Source organism: Mustela nivalis, assembly GCF_964662115.1.
Source record: "Mustela nivalis genome assembly, chromosome: 3".
NCBI classification, from domain to species: Eukaryota; Metazoa; Chordata; class Mammalia; order Carnivora; family Mustelidae; genus Mustela; species Mustela nivalis.
In genome coordinates, this window is record NC_139022.1 from 180,136,610 (window position 1) to 180,151,082 (window position 14,473).

At 59.1% G+C, this 14,473-nt stretch overlaps 1 protein-coding gene across 4 annotated transcripts in view; it reads right to left on the reverse strand.

Annotated features, from left to right (window-relative positions):
* The window catches only part of AHRR (aryl hydrocarbon receptor repressor), a 76,966-nt gene that overhangs the window by 43,793 nt on the left and 18,700 nt on the right, over positions 1-14,473 (reverse strand). The gene's annotated exons all lie outside the window — the stretch shown is intronic.

The window sequence follows — 14,473 nt, forward strand, 5'->3', positions numbered from 1 at the left end:
GTGTGGGGCCACCCCCAGTTCACTCCCCTCCCCACCATGTCCCTGATCAAGGGCACCAGCCCCCCAGCGTCACATGCTCCCCACCTAGGGGGCCCCCAACCTCTCCCCTCCCCACCACGTCCTGCACAAGGACACCAGCCCCCAGCGTGGCGTGTCCCCCCATCTGGGCACCCCCACTTCCCCTCCTCCGCAGCCACATCCCGGCGGGGCACGCCCGGCGGGGCCTCCTCTGGGCTCTTGTCACGCGATGAGGCCGTCAGCGTCAGCACTGCAGTGACAGCCACCTGGACCCTGGCCAGGGCCTCGCGTGCGAGCAGAGCCGCCAGCGCTCTCCACCCCCAGGCCTGTGGCAAGACAGAAAGAAACCGAATGCGGAGCTGCAGCCGGGGGTGGGGGCCCGCGTTCCCGGAAGTCCCTGCGAGCTGACAGCATCTGCCCCTCACTTCCCAGCCCCCCCACCCGGTCCAGGGGCCCTCCGGGAGCCGAGACAGGGTAGCAACCTCCCATGGGTGTTAGGGTCCGGGCCAGCGTCCCGCCGTCCCCTTACCTGTGAGCCCCGCATTCACAGACGGCCTAGCAGCTCTGCCGGGGGGCGGCCTCGGGGGACGGGGGCAGTGAGCAGGCTGCGGCCTCGGGGGACGGGGGCAGTGAGCAGGCTGCGGCCTCGGGGGGACGGGGGCAGTGAGCAGGCTGCGGCCTCGGGGGGACGGGGGCAGTGAGCAGGCTGCGGCCTCGGGGGGACGGGGGCAGTGAGCAGGCTGCGGCCTCGGGGGACGGGGGCAGTGAGCAGGCTGCGGCCTCGGGGGACGGGGGCAGTGAGCAGGCTGCGGCCTCGGGGGACGGGGGCAGTGAGCAGGCTGCGGCCTCGGGGGGACGGGGGCAGTGAGCAGGCTGCGGCCTCGGGGGGACGGGGGCAGTGAGCAGGCTGCGGCCTCGGGGGGACGGGGGCAGTGAGCAGGCTGCGGCCTCGGGGGGACGGGGGCAGTGAGCAGGCTGCGGCCTCGGGGGGACGGGGGCAGTGAGCAGGCTGCGGCCTCGGGGGACGGGGGCAGTGAGCAGGCTGCGGCCTCGGGGGGACGGGGGCAGTGAGCAGGCTGTGGCCTCGGGGGGACGGGGGCAGTGAGCAGGCTGCGGCCTCGGGGGACAGGGGCAGTGAGCAGGCTGTGGCCATCCCTCCAACCCCTCCCAGCTCCACGCTGCCCTGGGGTGGCCTTTCTCTCCTGGGTCCTTCTTTCTTTCTTCCCTGTGACCCCACGTTTCACCTGTTGGCCTGAGCTGGGCCTGAAAGGGGGCTTGGGCTGTGGACAGGGTCTGCCCCTGCCCCCCGGAAGCCTCTGCAGACAGACCCCCAGCCCCCCTGCTGGGTGTGCCCTGGGAGGTCCCCACAGGGGTCCCACCCCATGCCCAGCCCACCACCCGGTCCCTGTCAGCCCTGCATGGGCCCCTGATCGCCCAGACTGAAGGGTCAAGAAGAGGAGCTCTCGGCGAGCGGGTTGGGGCACAGGGTGTCTTTCTGGGGAGCCGGTGGAAGTGTGGGCAGGGGTTGCCATGGGCCCCTCAAAGGCTTGTCGAAGAGGAAAGTCCGGGGAGGAGAGACACACCAGGGCTGAGGGTGTAAGAGCCCCCAGGGACCAGCCGGGGGTCAGGAGGCCCATCTGTGCCCCGTGACCCGTGGCCCTTGGGAGCCTCTGACGCTGTCCTGCTCACAGAAAGGAGGCCGGGCCGCAGGCGCTGGCTCCTACCAGACCACATCCCACCGGCCCCACCCTGGGGCCTGCCCTGCCTGCACTCTGGACAGCAGCTGGAGATCCTCCCGAGTCCGGCTTTCAGCACACGGAGCTCAGGGCCACACGGAGCTCAGGGCCACACGGCAGGGAGCGGGGCACGGGCCCAGCCCCCCACTCCCAGAAACGCATGGACTCCCTGAGGCTCACAGCTTGGCTTGAATCCTGACGGAAGCAGCGCCGCTCTGTCCTCTAAGTTCCTCCCCAACTCTGAGCCCCCAAGGACCCCAGCGCGTCTCACTTGAACCATCTCTTACATCCCTGAGAAAGTCCATTTGGGGCAGACAGAATTGGAGACATGTGGGGACAGTGGCCATTCTTGGATACACACAGGTGGGAAGCAGGGGGAGTTTAAGAAGAAAGGGGCCGCTTCCCTTTAAGGCTTGGACGGGGTCTGCCTGCACCTGGCCAGCCTCCACCCGGCACACCCCCCTCCTCGCTAAGAGACCTCCATTTCCCTCACACATGGGACATTTCCCTCACAGCGTGGGCCAAACCACGTGCCCCTGGGGCCCAGCGTTCCACCACAGGGCCTGCTCTGAGGTCGTGGTGCTGGGGCTGGCCAGTGAGAGATGCCAAGTGTTCTTGGTGGAGGAGAAGCTCGGAAACTCCGCTACCTCTGCCTCTGGACGGTGCTGTGATGCTGAGAAGGTGGCAGTCACTTTGTTCCCAGCTCGGGGGAAGTCGAGTCCTTGGCAGACAGGACAGGTGCTCGAGGACGGAAGGGACACTGAATGTGGGAGGCAGGAAGTTGTCTAGGGGTTGGGGCTGGACTCCTGCCACCCAGGTGATGGAGAGAAAAGCCAGGGGCCCCGCTGGAGGCTGGACTGAAACCCCAGTTCTGGCCACAAGCAGGTCCTGCGTGGGCAGGTCCATGTCCACAGACCAGCTGCATGGAGTACATGCCTGGTAAAGCCTGGCCCTACTTTAGGGTCGAGCCCCGGGTCCTGGGGCTCTGTGCTGGGCACCGACTCTCGTGCTCTGGGTGGCACCCACGGCGCGTCTCATCTGGGTCATCTCCTCCTCCAGCCTGGTCTAGCGTCGTGCCGCCCCAGGCCCTGCCGGTCAACCTCCAGCCTTGCCTGCGCGTACCTATGGAGGCAGATGGCGTGACCTCAGCTCTGCTCTTCCCCATGCTACGCCCAGAGGTCAGGGGCAGAGGGGAAGCAAGGGAGCTCGAAGCCCTGAGAAGCAGGGGCACCCTCCTATTTCTAGCTACGTCTCATCAGAAGCTAACCTCCGTCCAGGCCCCTCGGGAGGCGTGCTTAGCCGAGGGAGCAGACTACTTAGAGCAGAGGCCCCGGGAGCCACCGCTCCCCTGTAATGCAGGTCCAACACCCCTGATATGCCACGTGCAGGCCCCTAGGGGTCAGGGCGCCCACCTGCAGACAGACAGGTGCAGCATGTGGGGTCCACCGCGAGGGGAGGTCAGCAGCTCCACCCACCTCCAGGCTCCCTTCTGGGGCCAAACGCGAGGCTTCTCCCAGGCCCACGTGTGTCCAGAAGCGGACGGTGCCCTGCACAGCGCTGGCCTGCCTCTCGCAACACTGAGTCTCCCCAACCAGACCAAGGCCCCGGCAGAGAGAGTCAGCGGGGAGTGCATGCTTCCCAGGAGCAGGGCCATGGTGGGTGTGGCGCTGCCCCTCCTGGAGGGCACAGGTCCGCCCTAACAGGGTCTATAGACCCCTCTGCTGTTTCTAGAGCAAATGAACCGGCCAGCGCCTCACTGGTGTCATCTCTTCCTTCACCTTCCAAGGACTAAACAACGGACTCCTCGGTTGGCCTCTGGAGGGGAAGGGGCGTCCGTGCTGGAAGAAAGGGGTACAGTGATCCTCAAGGGCGTTGAACTACTCACAGAGGTGAGTGCTGGCTGCCCCGCTACCTGTGGCACAGGCTGGCCTTGCACCCAGAGGCCAGGACAGGTCCGCTCACCTCCCTCAGAGGCCTGCGGTCTGTGCTGCTCTGGGGTCAGGGGCTCGCCCGCTTCTGCCCAGGGAGGGTCAGAGGGAGCTGGGACACCACCGGGGTCTCCTGACAAGCCCAGCCTCCTCCAGCCCTGGAGGGGAGGGGAGCCGTGGGGAGCAGCCAGGTTGGGGCAGGCTGGGAGGGCCGCGGGGCACAGAGTGGCTCTGGGAAGGCCCTCGGGAGGACAGTGGGCAGAGCAGGGGCGCCCAGCGTGTGTGGGGAAAGGCGCCTGGTCAGGGCAGGAGTCTGGGGAGGGACCCGGACGATAAGGATCTGGAGCACCCCCAGTGCCCAGAAGACGGGCAGCCCCCGCTGCACAGGACAGAGTGCCTGTCAGGCTGCTCCTGGGGGCGGGGCTCTCCCCTTCCGGGGACATCTATACCCACAGAGCAGGAGGGCTGGCCCTGTCCCCCGGAGCGGGGCACACAGAACTTTCTCACGGCTCCCATGAAGACATGCAGGGCTCGGCGTGCCGCTCCCCTGCGCTCTCCTCCCGCAGCCCCCCGTGAAGGGCCTCCGTCCATGATCTGCTCCGACTCTGCAGACAGATGGGGCTTTCTGGGGAGGGTCACAGGACCGGCATTCCACTGGGGGTGCGGGCACGGCCAGAAGAGACCCCCCGTGGGCAGCACAGGGCCGGGGGCGAGTCTCCGGCCTCCCCTCCCCAGGGGTCCCTCCGTCTGAGCCTGGATGTCTCCCACACCGGTGAGGACCGCCCAGGCCATGCCCCCTTCTGTGAGGGACAAAATGATTTCATGATGACACACAGGGGCCCCCAGAGGCAGGGCCCACTGGGCGGACACTCGCCTCTCTCATCGCCGCGTCAGGCCGGCCAAGCAGGTGGACCCAGCATGTGAGACCCAGGCCGGGGGGCGGAGGGAGCAGGTCCCGGGCGAGGACGCTCTGTGCTGGGGTCTGGACAGCGTGAGTCGGAGGAAGGGAGGGCTCCTTTCCGTGGCCTTCCCTGACCCACAGTGGGGGTGCGTCTTGACGGCTCTGCGCGGGGGAGGGGAGTCCACAGCCCCGGGCAAGTGTCCGGGCAGGTGGGGACTCGCAAGGTGGGGGGGAGTGACCAGAGCAGCCATCGAAAGCCTCAAGTTCTGGACGCAAGGAAAACGTCAGGAGTACGAACAAACGCACGTTTCTCGCAAAGGCACGTTTCTCGCCGGCACCGCGTTTGGAGAATAGCAGAGCAGTGTGAGACGCACGCCGTCGCGCTGGGATTCTCTACAGAGATCTCCCACTTTCCAAAAGGCAGCAGGCCAGCGGGAGATGTCACACTTCCCCACGGCTCAACAAGCAGCACCGGAGGCAGGTTTCCTCGGAGCCGCCGCAGACAGGCCACAGGCCCCCTGACCGTCTCCGCCGGAAACAACATGTGTGACCACTTTCGGGGCTGCGCGGCCTAACGGGGGCCCACGTTCTGCATAGAAAATGCGCTCTTTCCTCCAGTCCCCAGAGCAGGACGTAACCAAAAAGAGGTCTCCGGGAAGAAACAGGAAAGGGAACGCGGCCCGCGGCAGACCCAGGCTCTCTCCCGGTGTGAAGGGTCTGGAACAGCCGAGCCGCGGGGCAGCGGGTTCAGTCTCCGCACAGCTGGAGGAACGAGCTCCAGAAACCGTGAAGCCCAACCAGACAAGCCCGGAAAGGGAGCTGCTGCTTCTCAAGTCAGATGCTCCGTCGGGGACTAAGCACACAGTGTGCAGGGGAAGACCCCCATGTGCGCCGCGGGGCAGGGCCACGGCGCCAACAGCCCCAGGGTTGGGGGGCGGCTGCGACCCCGCAGCGCCAGTCTCGGGGGGCACGCCTGGCGGCCTCTCGGCCAGCAGCCCCCGTGCTGCACCTACAGGCCCCCGGGGTCCAAGACCGGGAGGAGCAAGCTGCCAGAGAACATCTGATTCATGGATAAAGAATGGATTTATAATAAATTTATAAAGAAGCCTCCAGTTACACAACCTCGATTTTGCAAATAACCCGACTTGAAGTTCGCGTGTGAGTCACCGTCGGCGTCACGGTGAAGTGAGCGGTTCCTACCAAGCGGGCATCACTCGGGCCAGAGTTGCGGGCTGGAAGGAGTGGAGGCCATGTGCGCGGGGGCCTCCGCAGGTCGGGCTCATTCACGGGCTCGCACGGGCATCCCTGCCTGTTCTGGGGGTTGCCCTCCTGGGGAGGCTGTGCCAGCAGTGTGGGGCGGCGGGACGGGACGGGTGTGGTGGGGGACGCAGCCTGGGGGCCACACCAAGGAAGGATCTGAAGAGCCTGAGGGACTGGGGGGGGCGCTCAGCTGCGAGACAGGGAGCCCAGCAGGTGTGCGGGGCTGTCAGGGAAGTCCCTGTGGCCCCACCTCGTGCCCCACGGCACCCGTCCCGCCGCACAATGCCCCTGTCCCACGTTCAGACCCAGTCTGGGAAGTGCTGACTCGTCTGTCCTGACCAAAGGACTGGGCGCCCGAAGATGCCAAGTGCCGACACAACCTGCCTGAGAAACGCAGGCGTGTGCCACGGCCCCGGCCTCTCCCCTGCCCGCCAGCACCCCCGAGTCTCCCAGGAACTCGCTCCTGGTCCCGCTCCTGAGCGGCCACGATGGACGCCTCAGAGCAACTTTCCAGGGTTAGTTTCCTCTCCCGCAGCTTCTGTGCTGTTCCGAGACAATGTCCAGCTTACAGAGACGCTCCGAGACAGCACACATTCCATTTGCCTGGAGATTGCACCGACTGTGCCACAAACACCCTCTCAGCTGGGGCCCCTCTGTCCCCAGTGTCCTTGGTCTGCCCCACCTTCCACCACCTTGACCCTGAAGACCAGCGCCAATTACTCTGCAAACCATCTGGGTGTGTTTGTTGCCTCCTGGTTAGACCAAGGTCTAGCCCTCCTCAGCGGGAAAATGACCCAAGAGAAAATGTGTTTTTCTCTGCCTCCTGGTGTGTGGCGCATGACCCCAGTGCACGCCGCCGTCAGCGGGGTCAGAGCTGGTCGCCTGGGACAGCTGGTTTCTCCATTCTAAGCTCTTCCTTAGGCATGAATGCGTACCTTGCTGGGAGACAGTTTTAAGACCACGATAATCCCACTTCTGACCCCACTCTGATGCACTGATTTTAGCACATTTCCTGCCTGAGTTATTGCCACAATGGTTAGTGACCACTGACTTTGTGATGCCCCTCTGCCTCCAGTCCCCTATCCACAGCCCTTCCTCCTGCCTATCAGTAGTCGGCCCCACCACTCACTCATTCATTCGTATCAAGGTACGTTTATGGAACCCGATTTTATTCACTGGGTCATGAACTATTACTCTCCTTATTCATTTTAATGATGAACTGGTCCAGACTTGGCCAGTGAGAGCCCTGTTGGGATAGCTGTGTCCCGTGGCTTGTCTCTTACCCTCTCTGAGCACTGCGGTCACTTTCTGGCTCAAGGTTGAGCCAAGGGTCCTGGGTCTTTAAATATCTGTGGCATCGATACGCATCCGTCCTTGTCACGTCCTCCATACTGTTGATTCTTTTCCCCCCATTCAGGGAGCTTTAAGCTCCCTTGCTTCCCCTCTGCCCCTGACCTCTGGATGTAGCATGGGGAAGAGCAGAGCTGAGGTCACGCCATCTGCCTTCATAGGTACGCACAGGCAAGGCTGGAGGTCAGCTCTGACCGGCAGGGCCTGGGGCGGCACGACGCTAGACCAGGCTGGAGGAGGAGATGACCCAGATGAGACGTGCCGTGGGTGCCACCCAGAACGAGAGTCGGCGCACAGCACAGAGCCCCAGGACCCGGGGCTCGACCCTGAGCCAGACCTGTGCTCCAAGCTGACCTGTGCCGTCCCTGCTCTGACTCCAGCAGGAAGCCCGAGCTCCGTTGTCGGTGAGCAGCATCTAGAAACCAAGAGCAGAATGGGAGCTGTGCTCACTGCTCCACCGGCCTTTGCCAGAGGGCAGAGCACACACACACACACACACACATCTATGTCTGTATTTGTCTATATGTTTTGAAAACCATGAGCTTACACCACAACCTCTAATTCCAATGCAGCACCACAGGAATTCAGTATAGAGTGGAATGATTTTTCCTTTAATATTTGGTGGAGATTGCTTTAAAACCATCCGGGCCTAGATTTTAACTATTGACTCAATTTTTTAAAAAAGATTTATTTGTTTGTTTGTTTGTTTATGAGAGCACGTGCACATGCACGAGCAGGGGGAGGATCAGAGGGGAGGGAGATGGTGGGGGACAGACTCTGTGCTGAGTGTGGAGCCCGACACAGGGCTCCATCTCACGACTGTGAGTGAGATCAGGACCAGAGCAGAAACCAAGAGTCAGACACTTAATGGACTGAGTCACCCAGGTGCCCCCTGATTCAACTTATTAGTCATATGACTATTTGGGGCTTTTATTTCCTCTTGAGTTAATTTTAACAAGCCAAAGTTTCAGGCATGGGTTCACTTATGTTTTCAAATTTATTGGCATAAATTTGTTCTTAATAGCTCAAATTATCTTTTCTTAAATATTTTATTCATTTGTTTGAGAGAAAGCATGAATAGGGGAGAGGCAGAGGGACAAAGAGACTCCCCACTCAGCAGGGAGCCTGATGTGTGGCTTGATCCCAGGACCCTATGATCATGACCTGAGCCAAAGTCAGATGCTTAACTGACTGAGCCACCCAGATGCCCCTCCGAATTACCTTTTAAATATCTGTGGCATCTAGAAGCATATTCTCTCTACATCCTCATACTGCTGATTCTTTTCTTTTTTTTTTTTTTAAGATTTATTTATTTATTTAACAGAGAGAGAGAGAGAGACAGAGACCACAAGTAGGCAGAGAGGCAGGCAGAGAGGGAGGAGGAAGCAGGCTCGCGGCTGAGCAGAGAGCCCAACGCGGGGCTCGATCCCAGGACCCTGGGATCATGACCTGAGCTGCAGGCAGAGGCTTAACCACTGAGCCCCCCAGGCGCCCCCGTACTGCTGATTCTTTCCTCCCCATTCAGTCTCATCAGATCTTTGTAAGTTCTATCACTGTGGATGGATTCTACTGTATTTCACTTCCCCTGTATTATTTTCTTTCTTTGATTCTCTCCTTATTTTACTTTTCTTTATCAGAACTACTAAACCAAGTAGTTCATTAATTTTCCACTTTTACTTTTTATATACAAACTCATAAGTTCATTTATATCTGAGGGTTACCTTAGCTGCATCCTATACATTTTGATTTGTGAATATTTTCTTCCTTCCATAATGCTTTCTTCTTTAATTTATGAGTTAGCTACAAGTGTATTTATTCCCAAGTACAAAGGCTTTCAAGTCATCTTTCTATTACTGACTTCCAGCTCAATTATACTGAGGTCTTAACATGAAGTTGTCATAATTTTGTCTTTTGAAATTTATTGAGACCTGCTTTATGGACTGATACGTTTTCAGTATATTTACAAATGTCATGTGGGTTTGAAAAGACATGAACTCTGTAGTTTCAGTGTTTTAAGTGTGTCCTTTAGATTCACTTTTTTGCATCATTTAAATCTCCTGGGACCTTTACTGATTTGTATTTATTTGATTTATTAAATACTGAAAGAATTATTTAAAACCTTTTGTGATGATGAATTCATGTATTTTTCTGAATAGTTCTGTCAATTTCTGTTTTGTATTTCTAAGGTCATGTTACTAGAAGCCCTCAAATTTTAAATTATTTTATTGCTTGATAAGATTTTTTCAATTTAAAATTTTAACTGATTTAAATTTTTTAAATCATTATCTAGAGACTCCCTCATGACCTCCAGTAATATTTTTAACCAAAATTCAAATTTTTACATTAAAATGGATTCATCAGATTTCTTTCATTAGCACCTTTCCAGGCCATTTGTAAGCTGATGCAGCAACGCGCTCCAACGACCCTTGTCCTGTAGTCGGCACGTTCAGTGTATCCACGTTCACTGTACTTTGTGGCATAACTGGGATTTTGTGTTTTCTACTCCATGCTTCCATATCTCTCTTTTCTCCTTTCTTTTCTTTTTCTCTTTGATTGACTGCATTTTCTCATTCTACTTTCTCTCTACACTAGCTGGAGAGGAAACCCCAGTTCTCTCGTCCTGATGACTAACCCGGACACTGTGTGAGGAATCAGCTCACCAACTTTCCCAGGAAATCGACACATGGACCACTGACGTCTGTGCCTCAAGTCTCTCTCCACTTTTACGTGCTTTTGTGGTTAGGAATTTATTCTCTCTCTGGTTTTGTTCCTACGATACAAAGAATTACTGTTTTGTACGGCGTGTACTTCAGCCCGCCCACACAGTCCCCCCCGTCTCTGGGTCTCTGGTCTTCCTCCCACCTCCCCCCAAGTCCCACCTGCAATTCCCTCCTTGCGCATGAAGTCCTTTAGATTTCCTCTTATCAACCCCCTTGGGTTGCTTAGCTTTTGGTCTCTCAGTATTCCTTAATTTCCTGCGGTCGCACTGATACATCGTAACAGGTTTCAGACCATTTACCTTGCATTGTTGTCTGTCGGCAGGAAGACTGACTGGTTATGGGTCCATTGTACTTTTGGAAACAGAAAAACCATTAATTTGGTACAGAATTCTCCACTAGACTCCACATGCCAGGGCACAGGGACCATGGCGGCTCTTCTGTTGTCCTCCTGGTGACAGGTTGTTCATACGGAACTCGTTCTGTCTGCAAGAGTGGAGGCCCCAAAAGAACAGGGTGCCATGTACATCCAAGTCCCAAAAGGAGATTCCAGGGGACTTGGGCAGGGCGGCCAGGGGCCGTGAGAGGACAGGATGTTCGAGCCCGGTAGGAGGGTCTCCTGGGAGGGGCTGTGCTGTGAGTCCAGTGCCCCCACCTGCCCACGGAGGCTGGCGAGGGCTCTCTGTCCTCAGCTTGTGCCCCGTGAGAGGTGCTTCCTGAGGACCTCTACAAAGGCCTGCCATGTGGCTGCTGGGGCTGGTGGGGGCCCTGGGAGCTGCTGTCTCTCTACACTCAAGAAATGCAAACGACATGGGTTAAAGCCTCTGCCTTCAGCTCAGGTCATGATCTCAGGGTCCTGGGATCAAGCCCCGAGTCGTGCTCTCTGCTCAGCAGGGAGCCTGCTCCCCCCCCCACCCCCACCGCCTGCCTCTCTGCCTGCTTTGTGATCCCTGTCTGTCAAATAAATGCATGAAATCTTTAAAAAAAAAAAAGAAAGAAAGAAAGAAATGCTAAGGACCAAGGCCGGAAGCTCCTGGCAGGACCCAGGTGGCACCATCGTGGTCAGTGCCGTCTGCCGACCTGGGGGGTATCCAAAGTGTGCACTTCCTGGAGAGCAGGGAGGGCCACAGTGCCCAGAACTGGCCTGGAATGTCTCAAATCCTCCAAATCCTCCTGGAGACACGAGCAGGGGCCTCAACAGAAGAGGTTCGAGGCCCCGAATGACACCTGAGGCTAAGAAATCGGGTGCCAGGCACTAGCTGGAGAGGACGGAGCACCAGGTGTAGGAGAAGACCCCCGGCTCCCCACCGAGCCCTGCCTGCTGGCAATGCTGACCGCACGGGACCCCACTGGACCCCCGCCTCTCTGCCCGCCGCTGCTCTGAACCAGAAGGGTAGGAAACCACAGCTACGACAGGCGCAGGACCAGGAGGAGAAGCAGCCGACCACCCGACCTGACCCGACCCGAGCGCCAGCCCTCCTGCCTGCGGCAGCCCTAGAGGAGTGCGGGGAGAAGCTCACACTGGAAAGACAGATCCTGCCAACACCAAGCGCAGCCCGCCTTGGGAGCCCAGGCGAGGAGGGGTGTTGGGGGTTAAGGGGAGAGACACTGCACTCTTCGGACCAGAAACATCGGGGTTGTCCTGGTTCTTCCCGGGCTGGCAGTGGGGAGCGGGGCAGGGTGGGGGGTGGGCAGCCACAAAGTTGGTGTTTGCTGGGGCGGGGAAGAAAAAACCAAAGCTGTCTTGTGTTGACCCAAGTTCTGGCTCCGTCTCCCGGGCTTCTACCTGGGGAGAAGGGCCCTGATGGACCCCTGGGCATAAGGGATGGGGTGCTGGGGCTCCTGGGACTCTCCATCCTGGAGGAACCAGCTTTGGTCAGGCCCCACCACAAGGGTCCTTTCTGCTTCTCCTCTTGCCCTGCCTGCCCGCCGTCTGTCAGCTCTCAGTTTCCTATTTTGCGAACAGTGACATTCACAATAGTGGAAAATCCCAGTCTTGTGTGGGAGCAGAGGGGTTAACGGAAGCACTGGCCCACCGCCCGTGCAGAAACCAGATAAGTAAAATTTGAAGACCCTGCTGCTTCCACAAACCCTCCAACGCCAACATGAGAGTCAACATTACAGGCGGATTTTGAGGCCTCATTACCCTTGGACACTGAAACGCTCCAGGTCCTGTCCTTCCCAAAGGTAAGGTTTTATGGAAGCTTTAATGAAATTAACTCGCCCATTTCTCAGTCAGGAAGCGCAGATTAAGATCCAATTTTTGGAGCCTGATTTTTTTCTCACTGCACAGTGGAAATGAACCCAGAAAGTTTCTAGAATTTCCTCTACAATGCACAGCTTGAAGGGATCACAAACTTTAGAATCCTTGGTAGAAAAGGCATGGTGGAGAAATCAAGTTTGTTTCGACAGCCAGCCAGGACGGCGGCCATGTAGCAGTGAGCTGGACCTCACAGGCCTGCCCCAGGACCTCGATGGGCCCATGGGCTCAGATGACCTGGAGGCCATCGCCTGCATCAGCAGGAGGTGGGGGGTAGCATCTGGTTAAGAAGAGCGAGGCCTTCAGGCAGGTACTGGGACAGCTGCCTAGACTCTTGGGAACTCTGGGTTGGGGTCTTTCTGAGCCCACCAAGCCTGGCCTGGCTGGCACAGCTAGATCCGTCCAGAGAAGAGGTGACCCAGTCCCTACCCAACCGCCCGGGCAGGAGGTCAGGTCGGCGAGGCTGTGCCAGCGGGAGGAGGCAAGCCACCAGCCCCACCCCAGGTGGCCCCAAACCTGGCCCCCCCGTCCAAATGGGCCTCAGTGGGAGTTGGAGTCACCAGTAGTGCTAGAAGCACCTCACCAAGGCTGGTCTGGGGACCACGGCTCTCCACCACACTTTGCACGCCTCTCTCCCTCATCACATCACAGACCTTCTTATGCTGCACAACTGCTAACATGTCCCGACTCACCCCAGCAAACTGACCTTAGACGGACTGGCCAAAAAGCCCTGGGAACGGGGACGAGGCCTCCCCAAGGGGGCACGAGGAGGGGCCTGTGGGACATCTGGACAGTGCCCCCACCCAGGTACAGAAACCTGGGCACAGTCCCTAATCTCCTGGAAGCCCCCAGGACCAGTCACCGGCACTGAGCCCATAGCTGGCTCAGTGCACTTGGAGGCCCCACTGGCTGACTCACTGCTGATTCTTCATTTTAAAAAGTAATTCAAAACCCCTGAGGAGCTGTTACTCTCAACTTCTGCTCAGAACACGGAAGCTGGGAATGATACTGTCCCACCGTAAAGCGCAGTGTGGTACCACCTTCTGATATATGGGTGTTCTTGGCCCACCCGAGGCCGCGGGCAACCGAGAACCCCAAACCCTGGACACCAGAGCTTCCAGAGAGAGGCAGGAGCCAGACGTGTGGACGCTGCACAGGACAATGCCGACAGCATTCACACGCAGTGGTGAACGTGACCTGCGGGAGGAGGCTGCGGGACAGCAATCTGCCCGGCATATAGCTCCCCACGGAGGAAAGAAAGCCACGAGGGGCTCTTGGTGCAGGTCAGGGTGGCACCAGGCACTGTTGCCTGAGGGCCCGGGGATCCCCCAGCACCACTGGAAGGGGAACTGAATCCCTCTGTCCCCCGGGAAGGGGCCCTGACCCAGGAGTCTCCATCCAGATGCAGGTCCTTGGCAATGAGGGGCCCAACACTTGACAGCCTGGGGTGGGGGCTGCCTCAGCGCAGCCTGCGATTAATACCTGCCCCTCACCACCCCTGAGAAGTCCGCCAGCTGAGAGCTGGGTGAACCCCAGGCCTGGGCTGTGGGAAGTCCCACAGGCCCGTGTCAGGGACGAAAGATGCAGGTAGCACGGGGAAGCATGGGGGCCCAGGGGACGGGGCTGCCCTAGAGAGGTCCTGGGCATGGCCGATGTCGTGGCTCCCAGTCCCCAGGACCACCCCTATCCCAGCAGACCCGATGGCCACCTGGCCTCGTGTGGGCGGCCTCGCCTCCAGGGCAGGTAGCCTTTCCATCACGGCTGGCGACCAGCCCAGAGCAGAGCAAGGGCATACGTGAGTGGGCTCCCAGATTCTGGACATCAGCGGGAGGTGGGAGGGAGCCCCGTGTAGAGCCCTCACACACCGAGCAGGCTCTCTGAGGCCAGCTGCGGTCAGAGGGTCTGTAAGAGAAACGAAGGCCACGGTGGGGAGCCCGCTGCACGCACCAGGCAGAGTTCTCCACAGACCCTCACCTTCCCTCACAACGGTCTCCGGAGGAAGTCGGGGTTGAGGACAGGCTGAGTCCTCAGGAAAATTGCCCTCCCTCTCCTGGGGGCAACACAAAGCGGCTGAGTCACCCCTCAGACACGTCTGGGTCCACAAGGAGTCCGGGCCTGGCCCGTCACATTGCCAGCCGCTCCCCGACGTGTGGAGGTGGGGCACGCTGGGGTTCACGCCGGGGTTCATGCCGGCCCAGGGCCTCGGCCAGACGGCCTCACTGCAGCCCCAGGCATCTTGTTAGCGACGCGAAGCCGTGCGGAGGTCGACCCCGCAGTCTCCAGGCAGAGACCGGACTCGGCTT